Genomic DNA, 6,000 nt, shown 5'->3' on the forward strand with positions numbered 1-6,000 from the left:
ACTGCTTTTAACATAGAAGAGTTGAATAGGACAAGGAATATTGGATAAATATCTTCATGTTAAAATATTGCATCAAAATTGTATAATTATATTAATCTTTTATTAATCTTCAACATCTGTTATGAAGGAAAAACAACTTCCCCTACCCTATTAATATTTGTTGATCTTTATAAAAAAAAAAGATAATTCCCAAAGGAATAAATGAAACAAAACAAAAACCCCAAAGCAAGATACCATTGCTTTCTGTCCTCTTCTGACATTTTAAAAAGAGGAAAACAAACCTATCATGGCACTTGAGTTGTTGAGTAAGAAAGTTTCTTGCAAATGCAAACATAATAGTTTAAAAGAAACGCTAAGCTGTCTCCTAACCCTTTTCAACCTTCAACCTCCTCTCATCAAACACACTCCAAACACCCATATCCCATGCCACCCACATCAAATGAGAACTTGAGTTTTTTCGTGTTCAGAATGGGAGAGACCCCTACACCAGAGGGCATTTCAGCAGCGTCCACCGGAAAGGAGAAAAGAGGCATTTTTTTTTTTTTTTTTTTTTTTTTGCAGCCAGAAGGAGAGTGCCTTCCCTAAGATATGCAACGTTGAGACAGGTTTTCTATACCAGCGTCTTAACTTTAGAGGATGCCCCCACAACGCCCCTCCCCACTTCACCTCAGCTCCCTTTTGCCAAAAAAAAAAAAAAAAAAAAAAAGACCAAAACAACATGTCACCACCCACCCCGCGAAATACATTCAAATCTGCCTGCCAAAGGAAGGAAAGAAAAGAAAGACGGAGAAAATAATAATAATGACGATAATGCTCCTAGACCGCTGCGGTTTTAACCCTGAAAGAAAAACATTCGTTGTGTCTACCTGCTATGTGATCAGGTTCTTGTCCTGTTCCCTCTTTCTCTTTTCCCTATTGCATTCTGGTCTCTCCAGCAAGGAAAAGGCACGTTCAAAGCTCTGCGTGCTGCGGTCCGAAGCCGCACTTACCTCGGGCCCCCTCTGGGCACAGGATCGCTCCAGACCTAGGAAAAGTCTGCGAGAGAAAATCGCGGAGAGCTGGGAGCCGGCGCGAGTCCGCGAGTCCGCGAGTCCGGGCGCGCCGGCAGCGGAGGGGCGTCCTCGCTCCCCCGCTCACTCACTCGGTCTGAGCGGGCTGAGCCATCATGGACTCTGCGTGCTCCTTTGCTGAAGATTTCACACCCGAATTTGCTTCCCTATATTCCAATCTGCAGCTATACAACAAAAGATTTTTCTTTACCAAGACAGTAGTAATACGTCCCAGGGCAAACCGGATGTGAAATAGGCGGTGACTTCATGCCAGAGAGATTTTATTTTAGAAAGGAAGGTGGTACCAGCCTCTGGATCTGGAGACCAATCCGCCCATTTTTTATTTGCAGCACAATTTAACTTGCACCGCTCTGGCCCTAATCCCCTTCTCTGAGCTGCAGGCTCAAATCCTTCTACAATCTGCTGCAAGCTTTCCCTTTTTGGGGGGCAGTAGAGACGGGGGAGGGAAGAGTAGAAAGGGTTAGAGGCACAGGGACTATCCTCAGAATCTCTTCACACTTGCAATGTACGAACCCTCTATTTTAAGGTGTGCCTATTAAAAATACAACCGATCAGTATAACTATTCCACCTTTGATCAAATATTTAACCACTGCATGCATATGAATGGATGCAAGCTATGAGACAGGGAGGTGGAGGGTTCCACATGTGGAAAGCGCACTCTTCTCTCGCCTGTCTCGCTCACACGCACTCCCACACGTCTGGGTCCTTGTGTCTTGCAGAGTCACGAATGATGAGGGCTAGGAGGGAAGAGCTCTGGCCGGTGGGGAATTGGCCACCCGCGTGAGAGAGTCTTTCGCACTTTCACAGGTTATCAGCGCTTTCCACCTCTCCTCAGTCTGCAGTTTAGAGGACAGCAAGAACGCGCTCTGGAACCGGGTTTTTAATCTTTGGAGGAAACTGTTTGTTTATGTCATGATCGAGAAAAGATAACCTCCTTTAAATATGAATTATGCTGGCTTCCTAGGACCAGGAGTATTTAACTTTAAATAATTCGCCCAGATCATTTCTAGGCAAGCGTCGTATCTCTATTTCCGGATTCATTCCCTTGCCTTGTAACTCCATCATTCTCTGGATTAGAAAAATGAGAGAGAGGGGACGAAAGAAGATGAACAGAAAGATTTTTAGAAGTCAGGTCAAACAAAGCCTGCTTCTAGTTTTTTTTTTTTTTTTTTTTTTTTTTTTCTCTTTCCTCTTCTATTACCCTCCCTGGTGGCTCTCCACCCACGAATAATTATACACTGAGGGAAGGAGGGTGTGTTTGAACATCAGTCTAACTACATTTCCAGGGAATCAGGGACGACTTGTAGTTCTCTCCTCGGATTTTGTGAATGGGAGTTTGTAGCAGAGAGGAGGTGGGTGCTGTGTTTCTGGAAGCGTTTACTGAAATGACCTGATGCTGTGGGAATTGTCCCTTCAGCACTTTCTTTCCCCTGGACTAGGTAGCAGCAGGTGCTGAAAAGAAAAGATGGGACTCCTCTATGCAGTTCTTCTGGTGAACAAGGTGTGAACTTTGGTGAGCTTCCTAGCCATTTTCCCAGGAGGATTTCTAGCAGAGGAGACATTTCTGATACGGTTGTATCGCTGGTAAGGGAAGAGAAAAATCTACATGGCCAGTTTATACCACTCATGCATTTTTGATTCTACAAGTGTTCCTTGACTGTGCTTGCAACACAATCAGCTTATATGATTGAAACTTAAAACAAGTGATTGAAATAATAAGAAATATGTAATTGAAGATCACATTCAGAGTTGGGCTTGGTTTCTTCTGAATTTTGAAGAAGTGTCACTGGGAAGTTATTTTAGAAATGAATCTTCAAGGAAGGGAGACTTGAAGATTATTTCATAATACCTTTGTTTCTGGGCAGTAATTGCTTACTCTGTTCAGACACAACAAATGTAATGTATTCTTAACAATAGCCGCTGAAGGAGCATCAAGAGTTTTCCCCTGTGACATTACCCTTTATTTATCCATTAATTTACTTATTTATTAAGCAGTTCTGAGAATAAACTTCACATTTGTAGGGTTTCAAAACCCCAGGTTAACAATTAGAAAACATTATTTTCTTACCTGACAATATAAAATGCAATTTCATAGTTCTGTTTTGACTTAAGAGACTGATACTCCTAAACATGACACAATTTAGATTTTGTTCCCGCCTTTGGCTTTATAGTCACAGCTCCTTTTATTTCTCTTTACAAATTGAGAATGACTTTATGACTAATGACATACAACCAAATCACTCTGCTGATTGTTTTTTTGAGCATAAACACTGAACTTTATCATTTGAGCAATGATCTCTGAAAACAATGCCAATCACATCTTACTTGAGACTAAAAGTGTTACGTGACTCTCCAGCAAGCTACAACTGCACATTTCCATAATTTTCAAAACAAATATTTATGAATAATTATCAAATTTATCTGAAAACTATGGTAAAAATATGAAAATGGAAATACTCATATGATGATTCTCTATTTAAGATATTTACAAGATAGGTTTTGCTAGATGATTTATATATAATTTCTTTTGGGACATGTATGTTTTTAATGAATAAATTGTGGATGTTTAAAATATTGATAGTTTGACTATTCCAAAAAAAGCATTGGAATTCTAAATTATGAGTGTGGTTATTATTTTCCATCTAAGGTGTCATTAACAGGTGCACATGAAACCAGGGAATAAGCCATAAGAAATTAATGGCAAAGCAGTCATTTATTTTATATGGTCTTGTTACATTGACTCTTTTAGATAGGTGTTGACATTTTTGTTGTTTTTTCTTTTACCTGGGGGGGAAAACCCTTTAAAGTGATTGTGCCTCTGATTGAATTAAGTTCCTGAAATCACAATAACCATGATGTTTAATATTCTTAAAATGTTTACTTATTGCCAAATAATGTGCTTATCAATGTGCATAAATCATTCCATTTAATTCTCAGATCTGTGAGAGATAGTCTTATATCCCTCTTTTACAAATCATTCAATAAATTATGGATTAGAGAGAGCTAGAGATTTGCCCAAGGTCACACAGCTAGTGAATGTTTGTGTTAGAATGCAAACTCAGATCTTCTAACTTCAAAGCTTATCCTCTTAACCACATCTCTACATGACTTTATTTCCTTAAGATGTGGTTGTGAGTTCATGTTTAGATCTGTTTTATTCCTATGTCTATGTTTGACCATCTTCAGAGCAGTCACATAAAACCTACCTCTGAGTATTTAGAAAAGGTGTTTATTCGTGATGAGCTTCTTTCTTTTGATGATATAATGCATCCAATTGCACCATGGTGTCAGGCTCACTTTAGCATTTGGAAGTTTTCTGCTATTTTCCTTCTATCTCATGAGGCTAGTGGTGAAATCCCTTTGAAACAGTCACTAGTTCTGGGCAGAAGGGACTTGAGGTCAAACCTAGGACCAGAGATCCTGGGGAGGCCTAATAGCTCTATTTCCAGTGTTGCAGTCTGGTACATTTTGCTTTTTCTGTCAATTTTAAATGGCAGGAAGCCCTGACCTAATTGAAGAAGTGTACTGATTCTTTTCAACAGAAATGTTTTCACTTTATCCAACTAAATGTGAAACAAATGAGAAAAATAATATCGAGCATGTTCTCATTAATTCAGGGTGGCTTTTCATCATTTACAAAATAATTTTGGGTGAGGGAGAAGAGTTAAGTAAAATGATAAAATATCAAATAAGCTTCAGCTGAGATCTTGGGTAAAGTGTTAGTCATGTCCAACTCTTTGCAATCCCATGGACAGGTAGCCCACCAGGCTCCTCTGTTCATGGAATTCTCCAGGCAAGAATACTAGAGTGGTTTGCCATTCCCTTTTCCAGAGTATCTTCCTGACCCAGGGATCAAACCCAGGTCTCCTGCATTGCAGGCAGATTCTTTACCATCTGAGCCACCAAGGAAGCCCAGAGGGTAAAGTGGTCTTTTAAAATGTATTTGAATGGCTCAAATATATACATTGGAAGTATATTTTAATGTTAATATTTTAATGGTCATCTGTCTATAACAAGAAATGTACAGGTGGCAGTTAAATAGGATTTCATCCTCATTTATATATATCCAAATATATATAATTTATAATATTTGGATATTTATATGGAATCATTTCACTCATTAAACCTGCTCCCCACTTTCTAATTTGCTGTATGTAATACTGACCATAGTGTTAATAAACTATACACATATCCAGAGGGCTAGCCCTTCTGCTATAATTGATATTGAACTAATAGTCCAGTTCAGAAAAAGAAAAGAACTGTGCTTTAAGGTAATAAAGTAATTCTGTACCTTAAGCTAGACATATTTGATATCATGTTAGTTAGACAATTTTTCCCAGGCCTGAAGGCTAGTTTGACATCTCAGCATTGGTAAGTAAGTAAAAAGAAAATCAAACGTTTCTCATACTTAAGTCATAAATGTTTGACATTCTAAAGGCATGTAGAAATTGTTTGCTCTAATCACTCGGACAAATAAAAAAGATTATGTAATTTTTTCAGTGATTTTTGCAGGTTAGCATGGCGCAAGAGCCACGTGGGGCTTCCCAGGTGGTGCCAGTGATAAAGAACCACCTGTCATTGCAGGAGACAAAAGAGACATGGGTTCAATCCCTGAGTTGGGAAGATCCCCTGGAGGAGGGCAAGGCAGCCCACTTCAGTATTCTTGCCTGGAGAATCCCACGGACTGAAGAACCTGGCAGGCTACAGTCCATGGGGTCACAAAAAGTCTGACACAACTGAAGCAACCTAGCATACAACACAGGGCAGAATGACTGCTCATATATGGAGACAGCTCTTTAGTCACTGACACCTAATAGACTTGTGACCATTGGTATTCATTCAACTTTTCTGAACCTCATTTTCTGAAGTTTTAAAATGAGGTACTATTATCTCATTAGCTGGTTGTGGCATTATATGGGAAAACAAATG

General features: G+C 39.3%; 1 protein-coding gene across 2 annotated transcripts in view; it reads right to left on the reverse strand.

Annotated features, from left to right (window-relative positions):
- GABRA1 (gamma-aminobutyric acid type A receptor subunit alpha1) overlaps window positions 1-1,438 on the reverse strand; it is a 59,333-nt gene extending 57,895 nt beyond the window's left edge. Inside the window, exon 1 of one of the 2 annotated variants that reach the window (XM_006062399.4) lies at window positions 990-1,438. The gene's annotated coding sequence lies outside the window, so the exon portion shown is untranslated. Of the gene's footprint in view, window positions 1-866 lie in introns of both variants that reach the window. The other variant, XM_025292285.3, reaches the window with a different exon arrangement.
- Between the last annotated feature and the right edge of the window lie 4,562 nt (window positions 1,439-6,000).

The sequence above is a fragment of the Bubalus bubalis genome, chromosome 9 (genome assembly GCF_019923935.1).
Source record: "Bubalus bubalis isolate 160015118507 breed Murrah chromosome 9, NDDB_SH_1, whole genome shotgun sequence".
Taxonomy (NCBI): domain Eukaryota; kingdom Metazoa; phylum Chordata; class Mammalia; order Artiodactyla; family Bovidae; genus Bubalus; species Bubalus bubalis.